Here is a 23,080-nt window from a genome sequence, read left to right as displayed (position 1 = left end):
GTACGGGAGATGGTAGGAACCTTGGAGAGCGTCTGGTACCGGGAACAGGAGATGGTAGGAACCTTGGAGAGCGGCTGGTACCGGGAACGGGAGATGGTAGGAACCTTGGACAGGAGAGCGTCTGGTACCGGGAACGGGAGATAGTAGGAACCTTGGAGAGCGTCTGGTACCGGGAACGGGAGATGGTAGGAACCTTGAACAGGAGAGCGGCTGGTACCGGGTACTGGAGATGTTAGGAACTTTGGAGAGCGTCTGGTACCGGGTACGGGAGATGGTAGGAACCTTGGAGAGCGTCTGGTACCGGGAACAGGAGATGGTCGGAACCTTGGAGAGCGGCTGGTACCGGGAACGGGAGATGGTAGGAACCTTGGACAGCGTCTGGTACCGGGAACAGGAGATGATAGGAACCTTGGAGAGCGTCTGGTACCGGGAACGGGAGATGGTCGGAACCTTGGAGAGCGGCTGGTACCGGGAACGGGAGATGGTCGGAACCTTGGAGAGCATCTGGTACCGGGAACGGGAGATGGTAGGAACCTTGGACAGCGTCTGGTACCGGGAACAGGAGATGGTAGGAACCTTGGAGAGCGGCTGGTACCGGGAACGGGAGATGGTAGGAACCCTGTACAGGAGAGCGGCTGGTACCGGGAACGGGAGATAGTAGGAACCTTGGACAGCGTCTGGTACCGGGAACAGGAGATGGTAGGAACCTTGGAGAGCATCTGGTACCGGGTACGGGAGATGGTCGGAACCTTTGAGAGCGTCTGGTACATTGAACGAGAGATTGTAGGAACCTTGGACAGCGTCTGGTACCGGGAACGGGAGATGGTAGGAACCTTGGAGAGCGTCTGGTACCGGGAACGGGAGATGGTAGGAACTTTGAACAGGAGAGCGACTGGTACCGGGTACGGGAGATGGTAGGAACCTTTGAGATCGTCTGGTACCGGGAACAGAAGAAAACAAATATGGTGGACTTATCTTTATTTAGCTGGGCCGGGACAACTATACATATTGCCTGTTGCTTAACATAACTACAACTTTTAATTGCGAGGTTTTAATGTAAACAGAAAATAAAAACTAAATAAACATTTCAATATTATCCGTTGCAAAAAATCACAATCCTGAGCCTGTTGTCGCCAACGAACCGAAACTTTTCTGAGCGTTACCCCTTCGGCCCATTTCGCTGGATTGATACAGGTGTGATTTATCAACAAGTTTAACAGGGTGAATTATAAATAGTGAATCTGCAATCATTACATATCACAAAAGAAATCCTGACCATTGATTCAATCGCATCATATGCTTACAGTTTTTAGAGAAGATGACAACAGACCGAACGTTGCACTACGTACATGTGTACGTTACACACTTGCCTCTCCAACAAAAACTCAACTGTGTCTTTTCCGCATGAATTCCGATTCAATTGTCGTTTATAATTCCACCGGTCTATGCAGTCTCCGATTGAAATCTTTCCCTTTCTTCGGTCTCTTTCATAATCTAATTTATGCTTCTTTCTTTCTGGAGATGTTAGGCTAACACATGTTGCCTTCCTCGCCTCGCCATGTGGTTCCTACTCGTTTTTGTTTCTGTTTTCGGCGCATGCGCAATCAGTATTTCATTCAATATGGAGGCGGAGCGAAATATATTTTTTTCGGGAAGCAATTAATTATTTTTTTCTTTAATTTTAAAGATAAATAAGAAGATGAAACTTTCCGAGGGTGGTAATAATGTCAAGCGTGTGACTTTTATTCCTGAAGAAAAATACATAGTCTATTCGTGTTTTTAATTGATAAAAAATACTATCTTTCTTGTCGAAGGTGTAGCACATTTAAAGTTTCAAAACTAACTAAATTAATAATATAAGAGTATTTAGTAAACATGATTATTAGTGTCGACAATGTATTTTAAGAATCAATATGATTATGTAAAATGAGTTCCAAAACATACGATTGTTAACACAGTTAATCAAATAGTTAAACACAGCAGGAATGCATCATTCAAACATAAAGCTTGTTAGAGATAAATTATTCAAACACGTAAAAGCCTTTAGAATGTTAGATATAGCTGTTGAAAATGTTCAAAAACTGGCTGTTAATGGAAAAGTAATTTTAAAGCAGAAATAAAAAAGGAAGTACTCATCAGATTTTTTTCTGTCTCCTAAACGACGTCCTGAACTTACTGTCCTCTGGTGAGGAAGGTCCACTCCTTCATTTCTCCACACCACCTACAACAGAACTCAAAGGATCGAGATTCTGTAACACGTCGGCTGGAGAATTAAAGACAGGTTTAGGATTGGACATCAGGGTAGGTGGATCAGTCACTGCAGGAGTCGAAATCTTGAACAGTTCGGTGTCAAGCTGGTGTCCAGAAATGATAATAATCATTAATTAAACTAATGGCAATATTCATGTACATTTTGTATTATTCTTCAACTAGTAAAATTAAAACAGGGTACTATATGATTTGAAATTTTCGTCATGTTTTGATTTCAACATTATTTCTCTGCGGAACCTATGTTAGTCTGTTTTTGGAAACATATTCACCTCGTCGAATATTGAGTGGTGAAAAGGGTTGAAATTAAATGAGAGCCAAGTTTTCTAGTTTACAGTATTATTCATATATATACAGTTAAAGAAACCTTAACGTCGAGGTCAAAGGTTACACTGATGCCATCTATGTCTTATATTATAATGTTTTCTATTTTCTACTGACACTCTGATTTCCTCAGGTTCAGCTTCAACATGGAGTAGTAGAATCGTGGCAGCTATTAGAACATCTGAAAATGACACAAATATGTCTACCCTGCTGTTTTCTCCTTCTATGCATGCATTGGATTAAAATCCAGCCCCTCAGAGAGCATAATTAAAGCAGCTAAAATAAGAAAAACAAATTCTTATTAAATGTAACTATGTATGAAACTAAAATACTTGTAAGTTACACGGAGGGGAAACCGGTCGCCATGAGAGTTGCAAGTCAGAACAGTTTGTCATTGAAACAGGTCATGAGTTGTGTGTTTTACGTTATTAAACATGTTTACCAATATTGCGCAGTTAAAATGATAAGATGATGCTAATAATAACGTTTGTCTCCGGGGACCACGTGACTCTCGTCACCTTGTTTACATTACAAATGTACCGCCATACGATATTGTTTGTCTACAAATTGTTTGAACATATTTTACCAATAAAACTAAGGAGGTCAAATGAGTGCGAAATCACGCTCCCGACCGTCTTTAACCCCAGAAATAAACACAAATTAACAACAGTTCCCATGCACAGTGATACACGTGCGCTCATCAGGTAACACATTTTTACGTTACGTAGCGTTTACATTTTTTTTTTACACCTAATCATATTAGGTATTCTTTCCTGATTAGAAATGAATATGATAGAAACCTATTTAGATACATACCGACAGTGTGTGGAATTACCTACCCCTACTCCATACGTACAGTCGAAAAGGCCAGACCACACCTGTACTGGACTGATATCATTTAAGATTGTATCATTCCCAAATGTCCACTCACATTCTCTACGGAGAATGGATTTCCTATACAGTTATTATTTGGAACCAACCCATAACCAATATGCATTTCTTTAGCGAACCAATCCGTAACCAATATGCATTTCTTTATGGGACCAACCCGTAACCAATATGCATTTTTTAAGGAACCAATCTGTAACATTTTCCTCTGTAATTTTGGGAGAGCAATCCGTAACGTAAACAAAATCGTTCGCCTTTGTTAGCGTAAACATTATATTGCTTAAAAGCGGATGTCATCGGGGAGTCTTTCTGGCAATAAAGATAACAAATAGGCCGTATCGATCATTCAAGTTCAGCAAAAAACTCGTGATGAATCACGCCTCGATGCCGAGTTTTACAGTTCGCCCAACTTTGCGAAGGATTCACAATTGTTTATGAAATAAACAGCATCCAATAGGTGTTATGATATGATGTTTTACTTTATCTCGGCAAGATTTTGTTCCTGTCTCCGTCAGATTGTTCTTATTAGTAAGTAATTTTGTAACTTAAAAACACAACTATCTTCTGTGATCATGATGGCCCGTCATCTTGAAAAGATCATTCCCTAAAGGGTTCACGACAGTGATGTTTCTTAACAGTCGATTGTAAGTATAAACTCTCCATCTATATACAACAGAATACATGTATATACATGTACGTATGTACAGTCCAATAGGCCACCAACCTATTAAAGTCCCTTCCGTGTTGTATGTCTTAAGACAGTATAGTGTGTATACTATATTGATTTCCTAGTCGAAGACCACAGACTAGTAATCTATCACAGGTACTGCAGTCATTGTTCACAGACGAAAAGACCACGTGATCAGTAGATAGCACCTAAATATACCAGGATTATATTTCTCCAGTATTGGACTCGAAGAGAATCGGAAACAGTCGCCGTTTTCCGTAAATTTTACGGAAAGTACTGACAGTTCCCGATCGCTGTGAAGACGGTTCCAGACAATTGTTTAATTTCCATGGTGACCATGGATCGATTCGATTCGGAAATGAAAAGGTTAAGGGTCACCTGTCGACCAGTGTGGGCTATCTCCGGGTTCAACAGTTTCCTCCAACAGTAAGCCCACACTCACTTCCATCCGGGCAATCATGGGTGATTAATATAAGTTGATATATTTATTTCACAATTGTTGTAAAATAAATTAAGGTTCAACGTCTAAAAAAAAAAAATCCTCGAAATCGACCACCATAAAGTCATGTACCAAGTACAAATTATTTGTCTATACGGGTCTCCCAGAGAGCACGTGGTCCTACATTGTGTATATGCATGTGGTATCATGGGATAGCCTTTAGCATATATAATTTTCTAGGACAAGTCCATCGTGGCGAAACATGCCTTATTAGGAGGTTAAGGATTGTACCAAAGACACACCAGATATTAACACCATTTAAAACAAATTAAAAGTTAGATACCTTTAAGCCACAATGAATGAAATTGCACCCTTCAGCTGTATCGTCATTTTAAGACTCGTCAGTGATTCTTAGAGAGGCGACCAAAAAGAAAAACACCACAAAAGAAATAGCAAAATCTAAATCGGAAGGTGCAGATGACTCCAAATTAAATAGATTCAATAATTAACAATGTTAGATTTGCATAATTTGCAATATTAGATTTACATAATTAACAATATTAGATTTGCATAATTGACAATATTAGATTTTAAAAGAACGTTAAGTACAAGAATGTATGTACCGGACCGTACTGCAGTCTCATCTTTCCATTGTCTGGGCGCTGTGGGAAAGTACGTTATTATTTTAATGCTCTCCCTGTCCGGTTACCTTGTATATCAATCGATAGTTTGTTTTTGGTAAAATGTCTGACAACATTTCAGACATAACAAGTACATTTACATCAGGATAACTACACCAGAGAAGAGGTGCTGAGACAAAGTGTGCTTTATACGACAATATATAATGATATCAAACGAAAGGCACACCCATTAAAACTATACAGATAATCGGATTATCTGCTCTTGGGAATTGTATTATCTACCTTAAATCAGTTTCAAAATCTTCAAATGTGTCCCTGTATGTACGGGTATGTCTTTTACTTTGGCGACATTGAATATATCAACATGGGCTGCTGTATACATCGCAATATGTGGGATATTTTTCATTTCTTTTTCGTTTGACTACTTGATGTTTTATTTCTTTCCCTCTTTGCTCCGTCTTTCTGTACCTTATGTTCTGTTCTCGGTGACAAGGGGCCGAGGTGGCCGAGTGGTTAAGGTGTCCCGACACTTTAACACTAGCCCTCCACCACTGGGTTGCGAGTTCGAAACCTACGTGGGGCAGTTGCCAGGTACTGACTGTAGGCCGGTGGTTTTTCTCCGGGTACTCCCACAGGCGCTTGCATATAGAAAATATCACTTTCGATTTTTTTTTTGATATGACAGCGGTATGTGTAATCTGTTAACCACATACCGCTGTCATATCAAAAACAAAATCGAAAGTGATATTTTCTATATGCAAGCGCCTGTGGGTACTCCGGCTTTCCTCCACCTCCAAAACCTGGCACGTCCTTAAATGACCCTGGCTGTTAATAGGACGTTAAACAAAAACAAACAAACTGTTCTCGGTGGTCGTAGAAAGGATGCTAAATCCCGTACAATCAAGCAAAAATGACTCTGGGCAGATTTGTTGGGAAGGAATACAGATAACACAAACAAATCAGACATATATTAGGCTCCGAAAATACATTTATCTAACTTACAGTAAATTGCATTCTCAACAACCTTTATTCTTTGAACAATTTTTGTACATTCTATTGACAGGGTACTTGTGACCTAGTAATTCTTCTCTTTTCGATTCCCAAACAGTATGAACAACAATTGAAATCAAAGGCGCTCCAAATTAACTACTATAATCTGAGTAATGCACATGATGTATTTATATAATGCATTGCTCACATCTTCATTAAAGCGACAAAAAACTGTAAAAATGACCGTTGAAAAATGTTAAAAGGCGTAGTATCTAAACATAGATACATATACATAATAAAACTTCATCACGAAAAGTTAAAGTGTCCCTAACCGTGATTGTAAATACATAAGTACCTAAATTACTGCGACACGATAGCAATTTGTTAGGTCGTACAAGATGGTAGGTCCTACAAGATGGTAGGTCGTACAAGATGGTAGGTCCTACAAGATGGTAGGTCCTACAAGATGGTAGGTCCTACAAGAATGCATATGTTACGATCGTAAGCAGAACGCTGCACGGACTCGTCACTTGCCCCCAAACTGTGTTTTAAAACTCATCAGCAGCTATCTATAGAATATTGTTACAGAATAGACTCTTGCCTCCTTATATCGTAAACCAATTTCCTGTTGATGAGGAAATATCTGCGTTTAATGAACACGATGAGTATGAATTCTACGTTTATAGTGGTTTTAAGATATTTACATTGGGTTTGGGATTAAATGTTAGCGAGGATATTATATTTTCCCTCCGTTCTATTCAGTCAAACCTCATGGTCAGTCATTTAAAAGTCTAAGATATGATAATAAAGAAAATGATGAAATTAATTGTATGCATATTGCACAAAGATGACCAGACAACGGGATGATTTTATGCTGGAGGTCGTCCAAAGGCTACAACGTAATACCTAGTCACTCATACAGACACGGTGTTACAAACCGACCTCCTAAGTACTCTGGTAGCCACTCCGACAGCGAGGAACTGTCTTCATGATGCTGGTCGAAGGTCACACAGACCAGCGATACGAATTTCCACTATTGTCCACTAAGTTAGGGATATATTAGATTGGGTCAAAGCTCACAACACTAGGACTCTTTAGGAACTGGAATCATTTTCTCCTTTTATACTAACGCTTCTGTCTCGACCTCACCAACAGGCGCGTTGGGGTATAGAGAGAGGCATTAAGTAACGTTATGGAATATCTACGATATTGCGTATGTTCGGTGATGGCGTGGGAAGGCATAAGCCTTGGTGGGAAAACGACGATGGCTGATTTGTGCCATTCCGTCTTTTCGGGGTGAAAAGACGAATATAATTAACCCGAAAAGACGAGAATTAAAGTTGCTAATTTGCGTGCATGTTTTTCGTCATTTCGCGTATGATGTTTCGGGGCGAAAAGACGAAATTTAAGGATTGTTAATGTTCGTCTTTTCGTCGGGCGAAAAGACGTAAGGATGAGAATTAAGATATTTGATTTTCGTCTTTTCGGGGCGATATGGCATAAATCAGCCACCCTAGAAAACTGACCTTCACGTCTTCCAAAGCTCCCTGATTGTTCTGATTTATGGCATGACATTCTTGATGCTGGTGTCATCATCCTTGACTTCATCTGTACGGACAATTAGGCTATATATACTAGGCAACATAGAACAAGGATGACAGCAATATCCAAGAATGTTCCATGAGCTGGGGACATTTTTGGTTGCCGAGTTGAACACAATACACAATATTATTCAGGTCTTACACTGATTTGCTACTCGTGGGCGTACCACTACATATTAATGTGATGAGGTTTGTTCGATTGAAAGTTTTTAGTGAAAACCTCATTGTTAATAAGTGTCATGGTAACTCTTCTCCTGTGGCATATCTTCCGACTGTTATTACGATTTGTTATCAAAATCAATGCAAATGTAGGCAGATAAATCAAAAAAGCTAAATATTTGTGTTCAGATATGCCAAAAATGAAAGTAATCCTTAGCCAAATGTGAGTAGGACAATCATATTGGACGAGATACCAATACAACTAAACATTTACGTAAACGCCACATCATGAAGGTTATCATTGATAATTGTATGTTTAAGGATTTTCTTCCTTGTATCAATTGACATTACTACATTCGTCTTACGGATAACTCATGCATTTTCATCATTTCCAAATAAATTGCCATATTTAAATTCATAATACTTGGAAATCAATATTCTGCGTAGCAGTTTAAGGGAAAAGAATGGCCTTGATTTGCTGTCGCAAAAATAGATCACTACAATGTGTTTTTGCAAGGCATATGCAATGTACTGTATTATGGATTGTATTAATACGTTACTGTAAGGAACACTTATGTATCATGACTAGGCATAGTGTATTGTGGTAGAGGACATGTATTGTATCATGACTAGACAATGTGTTGTGGCAAGGGACACGTATTGTGTCATGACTAGACAATGTGTTGTGGTAGGGGACATGTATTGTATCATGACTAGACACTGTGTTGTGGTAGGGGGCATGTATTGTATCAGGACTAGACAATGTGTTGTGGTAGGGGACATGTATTGTATCATGACTAGACAATGTGTTGTGGTAGGGGACATGTATTGTATCATGACTAGACAATGTGTTGTGGTAGCGGACATGTGTTGTATCATGACTAAACAATGTGTTGTGGTAGGGGACATGTGCTGTATCATGACTAGACAATGTGGTAGGGGACATGTATTGTATCATGACTAGACAATGTGTTGTGGTAGGGGACATGTATTGTATCATGACTAGACACTGTGTTTTGTTAGGGGACATGTATTGTATCATGACTAGACAATGTGTTGTGGTAGGGGACATGTACTGTATCATGACTAGACAATGTGTTGTGGTAGGGGACATGTATTGTATCATGACTAGACAATGGGTTATGGTAAAGGACATGTATTGTATCATGACTAGACAATGTGTTGTGGTAGGGGACATGTGTTGTATCATGACTAGACACTGTGTTTTGTTAGGGGACATGTGTTGTATCATGACTAGACAATGTATTGTGGTAGGGGACATGTGTTGTATCATGACTAGACACTGTGTTGTGGTAGGGGACATGTGTTGTATCATGACTAGACAATGTGTTGTGGTAGGGGACATGTGCTGTATCATGACTAGACAATGTGTTGTGGTAGGGGACATGTATTGTATCATGACTAGACAATGTGTTGTGGTAAAGAACATGTGTTGTATCATGACTAGACAATGTGTTGTGGTAGGGGACATGTATTGTATCATGACTAGACAATGTGTTGTGGTAGGGGACATGTATTGTATCATGACTAGACAATGTGTTGTGGTAGAGGACATGTATTGTATCATGACTAGATAATGTGTTGTGGTAGGGGACTTGTAATGTATCATGACTAGACAATGTGTTGTGTTAAGGGACATGTATTGTATCATGACTACACAATGTGTTGTGGTAAAGGACAAGTATTGTATCATGACTAGACAATGTGTTGTGGTAGGGGACTTGTAATGTATCATGACTAGACAATGTGTTGTGTTAGGGGACATGTATTGTATCATGACTAGACAATGTGTTGTGGTAAAGGACAAGTATTGTATCATGACTAGACAATGTGTTGTGGTAGGGGACATGTATCATGACTAGAAAATGTGTTGTGGTAGGGGACATGTGTTGTATCATGACTAGACAATGTGTTGTGGTAGGGGACATGTATCATGACTAGACAATGTGTTGTGGTAGGGGACATGTACTGTATCATGACTAGACAATGTGTTGTGGTAGGGGACATGTATTGTATCATGACTAGACAATGTGTTGTGGTAGAGGACATGTATTGTATCATGACTAGACAATGTGTTGTTGTGAGGGACATGTGTTGTATCATGACTAGACAATGTGTTGTGGTAGGGGACATGTGTTGTATTATGACTAGACACTGTGTTGTGGTAGGGGACATGTGTTGTATCATGACAAGACAATGTGTTGTGGTAGGGGACATGTGTTGTATCATGACCACTAGACAATGTGTTGTGGTAGGGGACTTGTAATGTATCATGACTAGACAATGTGTTGTGGTAGGGGACATATATTGTATCATGACTAGACAATGTGTTGTGGTAGGGGACATGTATTGTATCATAACTAGACAATGTGTTGTTGTGAGGGACATGTGTTGTATCATGACTAGACAATGTGTTGTGGTAGGGGACATGTATTGTATCATGACTAGACAATGTGTTGTGGTAGGGGACATGTGTTGTATCATAACTAGACAATGTGTTGTGGTAGGGGACATGTATTGTATCATGACTAGACACTGTGTTGTGGTAGGGGACATGTATTGTATCATGACTAGACAATGTGTTGTGGCAAGGGACATGTATTGTATCATGACTAGACAATGTGTTGTGGTAAAGGACAAGTATTGTATCATGACTAGACAATGTGTTGTGGTAGGGGACATGTATTGTATCATGACTAGACAATGTGTTGTGGTAGGGGACATGTATTGTATCATGACTAGACAATGTGTTGTGGTAGGGGACATGTACTGTATCATGACTAGACAATGTGTTGTTGTAGGGGACATGTATTGTATCATGACTAGACAATGTGTTGTGGCAAGGGACATGTATTGTATCATGACTAGACAATGTGTTGTGGTAGGGGACATGTGTTGTATCATGACTAGACAATGTGTTGTGGTAGGGGACATGTATTGTATCATTACTAGACAATGTGTTGTGGTAGGGGACATGTATTGTATCATTACTAGACAATGTGTTGTGGTAGGGGACATGTGTTGTATCATGACTAGACAATGTGGTAGGGGACATGTATTGTATCATGACTAGACAATGTGTTGTGGTAGAGGACATGTGTTGTATCATGACTAGACAATGTGTTGTGGTAGGGGACATATATTGTATCATGACTAGACAATGTGTTGTGGTAGGGGACATGTGTTGTATCATGACTAGACAATGTGTTGTGGTAGGGGACATGTATTGTATCATGACTAGACAATGTGTTGTGGTAGTAGACATGTATTGTATCATGACTAGATAATGTGTTGTGGTAGAGGACATGTATTGTATCATGACTAGACAATGTGTTGTGGTAGGGGACATGTGTTGTATCATGACTAGACAATGTGTTGTGGTAGGGGACATGTGTTGTATCATGACTAGACAATGTGTTGTGGTAGGGGACATGTGTTGTATCATGACTAGACAATGTGTTGTGGTAGGGGACATGTATTGTATCATGACTAGACAATGTGTTGTGTTAGGGGACATGTATTGTATCATGACTAGACATTGTATTGTGGTAGGGCACATGTATTGTATCATTACTAGACAATGTGTTGTGGTAGGGGACATGTATTGTATCATGACTAGACAATGTGTTGTGGTAGGGGACATGTGTTGTATCATGACTAGACAATGTGTTGTGGTAGGGGACATGTATTGTATCATGACTAGACAATGTGTTGTGGTAGGGGACATGTGTTGTATCATGACTAGACAATGGGTGGTAGGGGACATGTATTGTATCATGACTAGACAATGTGTTGTGGTAGGGGACTTGTATTGTATCATGACTAGACAATGTGTTGTGGTAGGGGACATGTATTGTATCATGACTAGACAATGTGTTGTGGTAGGGGACATGTGTTGTATCATGACTAGACAATGTGTTGTGGTAGGGGACATGTGTTGTATCATGACTAGACAATGTGTTGTGGTAGGGGACATGTATTGTATCATGACTAGACAATGTGTTGTGGTAGGGGACATGTATTGTATCATGACTAGACAATGTGTTGTGGCAAGGGACATGTATTGTATCATGACTAGACAATGTGTTGTGGTAGGGGACTTGTATTGTATCATGACTAGACAATGTGTTGTGGTAGGGGACATGTGTTGTATCATGACTAGACAATGTGTTGTGGTAGGGGACATGTATTGTATCATGACTAGACAATGTGGTGTGGTAGGGGACATGTGTTGTATCATGACTAGACACTGTGTTGTGTTAGGGGACATGTATTGTATCATAACTAGACAATGTGGTAGGGGACATGTATTGTATCATGACTAGACTATGTGTTGTGGTAGGGGACATGTATTGTATCATATGACTAGACAATGTGTTGTGGTAGGGGACATGTGTTGTATCATGACTAGACAATGTGTTGTGGTAGGGGACATGTATTGTATCATGACTAGACAATGTGTTGTGGTAGGGGACATGTGTTGTATCATGACTAGACAATATGTTGTGGTAGCGGACATGTATTGTATCCTGACTAGACAATGTGTTGTGGTAGGGGACATGTATTGTATTATGACTAGACAATGTGTTGTGGTAGAGGACATGTATTGTATCATGACTAGACAATGTGTTGTGGTAGGGGACATGTACTGTATCATGACTAGACAATGTGTTGTGGTAGGGGACATGTGTTGTATCATGACTAGACAATATGTTGTGGTAGCGGACATGTATTGTATCCTGACTAGACAATGTGTTGTGGTAGGGGACATGTATTGTATCATGACTAGACAATGTGTTGTGGTAGGGGACATGTATTGTATCATGACTAGACAATGTGTTGTGGTAGGGGACATGTATTGTATCATGACTAGACAATGTGTTGTGGTAGAGGACATGTATTGTATCATGACTAGACAATGTGTTGTGGTAGAGGACATGTATTGTATCATGACTAGACAATGTGTTGTGGTAGAGGACATGTATTGTATCATGACTAGACAATGTGTTGTGGTAGAGGACATGTATTGTATCATGACTAGACAATGTGTTGTGACAAGGGACATGTATTGTATCATGACTAGACAATGTGTTGTGGTAGGGGACATGTGTTGTATCATGACTAGACAATGTGGTAGGGGACATGTATTGTATCATGACTAGACAATGTGTTGTGACAAGGGACATGTATTGTATCATGACTAGACAATATGTTGTGGTAGGGGACATGTATTGTATCATGACTAGACAATGTGTTGTGGTAGAGGACATGTATTGTATCATGACTAGACAATGTATTGTGGTAGGGGACATGTATTGTATCATGACTAGACAATGTGTTGTGACAAGGGACATGTATTGTATCATGACTAGACAATGTGTTGTGTTAGGGGACATGTGTTGTATCATGACTAGACACTGTGTTGTGGTAGGGGACATGTATTGTATCATGACTAGACAATGTGTTGTGTTAGGGGACATGTATTGTATCATGACTAGACAATGTGTTGTGGTAGGGGACATGTATTGTATCATGACTAGACAATGTGTTGTGGTAGGGGACATGTATTGTATCATGACTAGACAATTTGTTGTGGTAGGGGACATGTATTGTATCATGACTAGACAATGTGTTGTGGTAGGGGACATGTATTGTATCATGACTAGACAATGTGTTGTGGCAAGGGACATGTGTTGTATCATGACTAGACAATGTGTTGTGGTAGGGGATATATATTGTATCATGACTAGACAATGTGTTTTGGTTGGGGACATGTATTGTATCATGACTAGACAATGTGTTGTGGTAGGGGACATGTGTTGTATCATGACTAGACAATGTGTTGTGGTAGGGGACATGTATTGTATCATGACTAGACAATGTGTTGTGGTAGGGGACATGTATTGTATCATGACTAGACAATGTGTTGTGGTAGAGGACATGTACTGTATCATAACTAGACAATGTGTTGTGGTAGGGGACATGAATTGTATCATGACTAGACAATGTGTTGTGGTAGGGGACATGTATTGTATCATAACTAGACAATGTGTTGTGGTAGGGGACATGTATTGTATCATGACTAGACACTGTGTTGTGGTAGGGGACATGTATTGTATCATGACTAGGCAATGTGTTGTGGTATAGGACATGTATTGTATCATGACTAGACAATGTGTTGTGGTAGGGGACATGTTTTGTATCATGACTAGACAATGTGTTGTGGTAGGGGACATGTGTTGTATCATGACTAGGTAATGTGTTGTGGTAGAGGACATGTATTGTATCATGACTAGACAATGTGTTGTGGTAGGGGACATGTTTTGTATCATGACTAGACACTGTGTTGTGGTAGGGGACATGTGTTGTATCATGACTAGACAATGTGTTGTGGTATAGGACATGTATTGTATCATGACTAGACAATGTGTTGTGGTAGAGGACATGTATTGTATCATAACTAGACAATGTGTTGTGGTAGGGGACATGTATTGTATCATGACTAGACAATGTGTTGTGGTAAGGGACATGTATTGTATCATGACTAGACAATGTGTTGTGGTAGGGGACATGTGTTGTATCATGACTAGACAATGTGTTGTGGTAGGGGACATGTATTGTATCATGACTAGACAATGTGTTGTGGTAGGGGACATGTATTGTATCATGACTAGACAATGTGTTGTGGTAGGGGACATGTATCATGACTAGACAATGTGTTGTGGTAGAGGACATGTATTGTATCATGACTAGACAATGTGTTGTGATAGGGGTCATGTATTGTATCATGACTAGACAATGTGTTGTGGTAGGGGACATGTATTGTATCATGACTAGACAATGTGTTGTGGTAGGGGACATGTATTGTATCATGACTAGACAATGTGTTGAGGTAGGGGACATGTATTGTATCATGACTAGACAATGTGTTGTGGTAAGGGACATGTATTGTATCATGTCTAGACAATGTGTTGTGGCAAAGGGACATGTGTTGTATCATGACTAGACAATGTGTTGTGTTAGGGGACATGTATTGTATCATGACTAGACAATGTGTTGTGGTAGTAGACATGTATTGTATCATGACTAGATAATGTGTTGTGGTAGAGGACATGTATTGTATCATGACTAGACAATGTGTTGTGGTAGGGGACATGTGTTGTATCATGACTAGACAATGTGTTGTGGTAGGGGACATGTGTTGTATCATGACTAGACAATGTGTTGTGGTAGGGGACATGTGTTGTATCATGACTAGACAATGTGTTGTGGTAGGGGACATGTATTGTATCATGACTAGACAATGTGTTGTGTTAGGGGACATGTATTGTATCATGACTAGACATTGTATTGTGGTAGGGGACATGTATTGTATCATTACTAGACAATGTGTTGTGGTAGGGGACATGTATTGTATCATGACTAGACAATGTGTTGTGGTAGGGGACATGTGTTGTATCATGACTAGACAATGTGTTGTGGTAGGGGACATGTATTGTATCATGACTAGACAATGTGTTGTGGTAGGGGACATGTGTTGTATCATGACTAGACAATGTGGTAGGGGACATGTATTGTATCATGACTAGACAATGTGTTGTGGTAGGGGACTTGTATTGTATCATGACTAGACAATGTGTTGTGGTAGGGGACATGTATTGTATCATGACTAGACAATGTGTTGTGGTAGGGGACATGTGTTGTATCATGACTAGACAATGTGTTGTGGTAGGGGACATGTGTTGTATCATGACTAGACAATGTGTTGTGGTAGGGGACATGTATTGTATCATGACTAGACAATGTGTTGTGGTAGGGGACATGTATTGTATCATGACTAGACAATGTGTTGTGGCAAGGGACATGTATTGTATCATGACTAGACAATGTGTTGTGGTAGGGGACTTGTATTGTATCATGACTAGACAATGTGTTGTGGTAGGGGACATGTGTTGTATCATGACTAGACAATGTGTTGTGGTAGGGGACATGTATTGTATCATGACTAGACAATGTGGTGTGGTAGGGGACATGTGTTGTATCATGACTAGACACTGTGTTGTGTTAGGGGACATGTATTGTATCATAACTAGACAATGTGGTAGGGGACATGTATTGTATCATGACTAGACTATGTGTTGTGGTAGGGGACATGTATTGTATCATATGACTAGACAATGTGTTGTGGTAGGGGACATGTATTGTATCATGACTAGACAATGTGTTGTGGTAGGGGACATGTATTGTATCATGACTAGACAATGTGTTGTGGTAGGGGACATGTGTTGTATCATGACTAGACAATGTGTTGTGGTAGGGGACATGTATTGTATCATGACTAGACAATGTGTTGTGGTAGGGGACATGTATTGTATCATGACTAGACAATGTGTTGTGGTAGGGGACATGTATTGTATCATGACTAGACAATGTGTTGTGGTAGGGGACATGTATTGTATCATGACTAGACAATGTGTTGTGGTAGGGGACATGTATTGTATCATGACTAGACAATGTGTTGTGGTAGGGGACATGTATTGTATCATGACTAGACAATGTGTTGTGGTAGGGGACATGTATTGTATCATGACTAGACAATGTGTTGTGGTAGGGGACATGTATTGTATCATGACTAGACAATGTGTTGTGGTAGGGGACATGTATTGTATCATGACTAGACAATGTGTTGTGGTAGAGGACATGTATTGTATCATGACTAGACAATGTGTTGTGGTAGAGGACATGTATTGTATCATGACTAGACAATGTGTTGTGGTAGAGGACATGTATTGTATCATGACTAGACAATGTGTTGTGGTAGAGGACATGTATTGTATCATGACTAGACAATGTGTTGTGGTAGGGGACATGTATTGTATCATGACTAGACAATGTGTTGTGGTAGGGGACATGTGTTGTATCATGACTAGACAATGTGTGGTAGGGGACATGTATTGTATCATGACTAGACAATGTGTTGTGTAAGGGACATGTATTGTATCATGACTAGACAATGTGTTGTGGTAGGGGACATGTATTGTATCATGACTAGACAATGTGTTGTGGTAGAGGACATGTATTGTATCATGACTAGACAATGTATTGTGGTAGGGGACATGTATTGTATCATGACTAGACAATGTGTTGTGGTAGGGGACATGTATTGTATCATGACTAGACAATGTGTTGTGTTAGGGGACATGTGTTGTATCATGACTAGACACTGTGTTGTGGTAGGGGACATGTATTGTATCATGACTAGACAATGTGTTGTGTTAGGGGACATGTATTGTATCATGACTAGACAATGTGTTGTGGTAGGGGACATGTATTGTATCATGACTAGACAATGTGTTGTGGTAGGGGACATGTATTGTATCATGACTAGACAATTTGTTGTGGTAGGGGACATGTATTGTATCATGACTAGACAATGTGTTGTGGTAGGGGACATGTATTGTATCATGACTAGACAATGTGTTGTGGCAAGGGACATGTGTTGTATCATGACTAGACAATGTGTTGTGGTAGGGGACATGTAATGTATCATGACTAGATAATGTGTTGTGGAAGGGGACATATATTGTTTCAGTTTTTTCTGGATAGTCTTGATCACGCCAAGAAACCACATGAAGTTTTACTGTTTCACCTGTGTTCTGCCCAGCTGCAAAATATTAACAATTATCTAATACTTAGATTCATCTGTTTAGTTATATCATACTAAAAAACTTTGATCTAAGATTTCTAAACATTCCAAAATCTCTAATGGCGATCTAGATAATAAATGTCTGTATCATTTTGATACCGTTTACAGTTTCTTCCTGTCTGACTAAATGCGATTCACTAATATTTGGTGATTGCATCAACGGCACAATCTTCAGAATGCTTGTATTAATTCGATAATGTGAACATTTGATTGTCGTTTTCGTCCGAGACCGCGTCTTCCTTGATGAAGCTTAATCGTCATCCATTTCTCCCTCCTTCGATAATGACAGATCATACTGGCACATTTGTAATAAACATGAGATACATCCACAATATCCACCACACGAGCACTTTCACACCTCCATCAGCAGAAGAGCTCCATAATCAATCAAGGTTGACAAGGCGATTATTTGTAAACTGCATGTATAATAAGATCAATATGCCGGACAAGCATCTTCAAGACTTTGATTCAGAAGAGCGCAGTGTTAATAAAGCGGACAAGGAAACGCAAAACACTTTGTGAATTACAAACTTGGAGATACAATATCCAAGATCATCGAGCGGTGTCTGTGTCAGCGCGACATTCCTGAAATCTATCCACGAGTTCCATTTGGAACAATCCATGCTACCACTCTTTTTCCACCAGAAGGGAAATTGTTTTAAGTGATAGGCAAAGTGTAGGCCAAGGAAAAGACCTGATATATAGAAGATGTAAATTGTTTTAAAAGTGGTTAAGTCGATCGAGGACTGGCTGCAATCATGGTTATTGTACGAAAAATGAGACGCAATTTCACTCAAAGTGCTGTGGCAATTAAATGTATAAAAGTAGATACTGGAGCACGTGGCTGGTTTCCCACGAGACCGACAGTTCCGAAGCTGCTCTACTCCAATATATAGAAGAATAATTACCTTACAATTCAACAATTGAAAATTCATGACGAATTATTTACACAATCGAATTTCCTGGGGTTTGGTATTTCAACGCTCTAACTTTAAAGAAATGTATAGAACTCGGGTTTGAAATCAGAAAACATTTCAGAAATGAGGAAAAGGAATTTAGGATGTAACGGAGGGTCCCCGCTACGTATACATGACGCATCATATACCCACTCCTTATATGGTGTCATGACTGATGACGTCCCGTGACGTAAGCACTGATGGACGAGGCGTCCCGATATTTCTAGGGGGTTCGGTTTGGGGTTAAAGAGACATAAAAGGCATGACTTAATCTAAACAAATTGACATTCAAATCTTATATCTAGGAAAATTTTAATATAATCATATCAGAGTTTCCATAACCAGAAAACAGTCTTTAATATGTTTCTCATATCATGTTTCACCGACTGTAAATCTGTCACTTTTAATTGAAACATACATTATGTATTATCATTTTCATTAACGAGGACTATTTGAATTGGGCATTATACAAAAACACAAATACATAAAGCATAGAAACAAAGTGGAGAAGAGAGATCAGGGAGAGGAAGTTAAATGATAGATATGAGCATACCCTTAATTTATATATATACATGTATATACAGACACAGGTAAGTGTTTGAAACAATGATTGATAAACGGTACTGGCTGGAAAAAACATCAAATCAATATAAAAAATCATGCACTGTCACAATTGATATATTATTGCTTAGGGATGACAAAGTACACGACCTGGAGGCAAAAGAAAGCAATGATTTGTTTTGTAAATCACAAGAAGATAAGAATTATATGACACGTTGTTGCAGCGCCACATAGTACAATGACATCGGAAAAAGGGACGTCACTCTCGTTGTCAAAATGCCACATGGAAAGCGTAGTCTTGGAATTATAATCTAACAATAAGAAATTACTATCCAGTTTGTTTTTTCAATAAACAACAGGGATACCGACATAATAACGAAACCGTCATTCAAGCTAAAAACAACAACAACACAATACACCGACATAATAACGAAACCGTCGTTCAAGCTAAAAAGAAAAAAACACAGTACATCGACATATTAACGAAACCGTAATTCTAATTCTTAGAAGAAGAACAAAATACAATGAAGAAATAGAGACTTGCACGAACGAGAAGGCCAGGTGTTTCGGAAAAGTAAGTTCCATAGCACGGATTTTATAAACCTTGGGATATTTATTCAAGTGTGAATGATAAAAGGCGATTTGTGCAGTTTTTTAGCATATATATCTCATATATATCTCGTTTATCTAAAGTAATATGATGAAAATGGTTTGATAATTATAGTTCTTTTAATTGATTAACAAAATGAAATTCCATTAGCAATTTTATTAATCTTTAAATAGACTAAGTCATATTCTAGCTTTAAACGATCCGTCATTCGTGGGTACAACTGAAAGCCGAATAGCTTTTCAGTAACATTAAACATTTCATGATTCGTTTATTGTTTCAACTGTTCTTAAATGATTCATCTGTGATTGTACAAGCGATGTAGCCGTATAATATTCTTTTGGCCCGGATATGACGCGACAGGTGGCGTTACTGGTCAAGATGAAGTATTTGATTGGTCAATGTAGCGGTAAATGCAAAATGCAGATATGCAGTTAAAAACGAAACAAAGTTAAGATTAAATGCAAGCTGAATAGGTGGATGTATCTTTTCAAATGACACATTAATAAAATTATATTCCTGATTCAAATGCAGTCTTATTATCACAAAAATTGATTCAAACTGATATATCAGTTCGTTCATTTATTTCACCAGCAGTTTTATATTATAACCACCAGCATTAAAACTATGCCGTTTATCTTTTTAAAAGATATTTCTTGTTACAACTTTTTTCAATTTTATCATATATAAATTAACAAATTCAACTACCTTCCTATAATATCGTTATAGATATTTGAGACATGTATGATATGTATGTTGTTGGTTTTTTTAGTCATACTGCTTGACCGAGCGGAATGTGAAACAACATTTAAAGTGAATTGTTTCAGTTTGAACGATATGTAATATAATTCTTATTTTATTTCAGGATATTAAAGTGAACATTATCATTATCATTATATACAAATGAAAAGAAAATAGGTTAAACTGTAATTAAAGCCAAACTTTTCTTTTGGACACACGTGTATACATCAGCCAGATAATGTTTGCTGGGTTTATCGCCCCGTCAACAGACAGGGCCATTTTGAGGCGGAGTCTCCTTGTAGTAGTTGGTGACTACCTCACATGAAACATACAGGACAGCACAGACCGGCCAATGTCTCAGCTTTCTGTGGAACACAGAGTGACGTAGCTTGATTAAATTTGAAGTGCACGCATGAAGATTGGCGAGAGGGGTGTTGATGTAAATTCTTATCAAGGATATATGGACATATATTGAAATTATCTTTCACTGTTCGATTATTTAGATATGGACACTCTCTACACTTACATTAATGTGGATGACCCTAGCCTACATTCAAGGTCAATGTGGTCGATTGGCTAAAATCTTTAAAAGACTTATCAATAACCACGAGAAGAAGAAACATTATATTCTGCCAGTATTATGCTGTTATGAAAGGTTACAAAAATTACTTAATTGAATAAACTGAGTCTATTTGATAATAAACGTAACATCCTGCTTTCTTCATGTTAGTAACTTTCTTGATTCGGGTGTTAATATCAACTGTATTTGGTTCATTACAAGCTTTGAAACGGACGCGGAATGAAGGAGAATGCCGGAACGATTAAACATAAAACAACGTAATCCGGACAATCAGTGCTTTGAACTATGACGTCATGATAGTTTTATAAGACACTACAATCTCGGTCTTAGTGTGTGATCACCTCAACATTATATCTCGGTCTTAGTGTGTGATTACCTCAACATTATATCTCGGTCTTAGTGTGTGATCATCTCAACATTATATCTCGGTCTTAGTGTGTGATCACCTCAACATTATATCTCGGTCTTAGTGTGTGATCATCTCAACATTATATCTCGGTCTTAGTGTGTGATCACCTCAACATTATATCTCGGTCTTAGTGTGTGATCACCTCAACATTATATCTCGGTCTTAGTGTGTGATCACGTCAACATTATATCTCGGTCTTAGTGTGTGATCACCTCAACATTATATCTCGGTCTTAGTATGTGATCACGTCAACATTATATCTCGGTCACCTCAACATTATATCTCGATCTTAGTGTGTGATCACGTCAACATTATATCTCGGTCTTAGTGTGTGATCACGTCAACATTATATCTCGGTCTTAGTGTGTGATCACGTCAACATTATATCTCGGTCTTAGTGTGTGATCACCTCAACATTATATCTCGGTCTTAGTGTGTGATTACCTCAACATTATATCTCGGTCTTAGTGAGTGATCACCTCAACATTATATCTCGGTCTTAGTGAGTGATCATCTCAACATTATATCTCGGTCACCTCAACATTATATCTCGGTCTTAGTGTGTTATCACCTCAACATTATATCTCGGTCTTAGTGTGTGATCACGTCAACATTATATCTCGGTCTTAGTGTGTGATCACCTCAACATTATATCTCGGTCTTAGTGTGTGACCACCTCAACATTATATCTCGGTCTTATTGTGTGATCATCTCAACATTATATCTCGGTCTTAGTGTGTGATCACCTCAACATTATATCTCGGTCTTAGTGTGTGACCACCTCAACATTATATCTCGGTCTTAGTGTGTGATCACGTCAACATTATATCTCGGTCTTAGTGTGTGATCACGTCAACATTATATCTCGGTCTTAGTGTGTAATCACGTCAACATTATATCTCGGTCTTAGTGTGTGATCACGTCAACATTATATCTCGGTCTTAGTGTGTGATCACGTCAACATTATATCTCGGTCTTAGTGTGTGATCACGTCAACAATATATCTCGGTCTTAGTGAGTGATCACCTCAACATTATATCTCGGTCTTAGTGTGTGATCACTATAACATTATATCTCGGTCTTTGTGTGTGATCACTATGACATTATTTCTCGGTCTTAGTGTGTGATCACCTCAACATTATATCTCGGTCCTAGTGTGTGATCACTTTAACATTATATCTCGGTCTTAGTGTGTGATCACCTCAACATTATATCTCGGTCTTAGTGTGTGATCACTTTAACATTATATCTCGGTCTTAGTGAGTGATCACCTCAACATTGTATCTCGGTCTTAGTGTGTGATCACTTTAACATTATATCTCGGTCTTAGTGTGTGATCACCTCAACATTATATCTCGGTCACCTCAACATTATATCTCGGTCTTATTGCGTGATCACCTCAACATTATATCTCGGTCTTAGTGTGTGATCACCTCAACATTATATCTCGGTCTTAGTGTGTGATCACCTCAACATTGTATCTCGGTCACCTCAACATTAT

This window comes from Pecten maximus, chromosome 15 (genome assembly GCF_902652985.1).
Source record: "Pecten maximus chromosome 15, xPecMax1.1, whole genome shotgun sequence".
NCBI classification, from domain to species: domain Eukaryota; kingdom Metazoa; phylum Mollusca; class Bivalvia; order Pectinida; family Pectinidae; genus Pecten; species Pecten maximus.
This window is presented reverse-complemented; position numbering follows the sequence as displayed.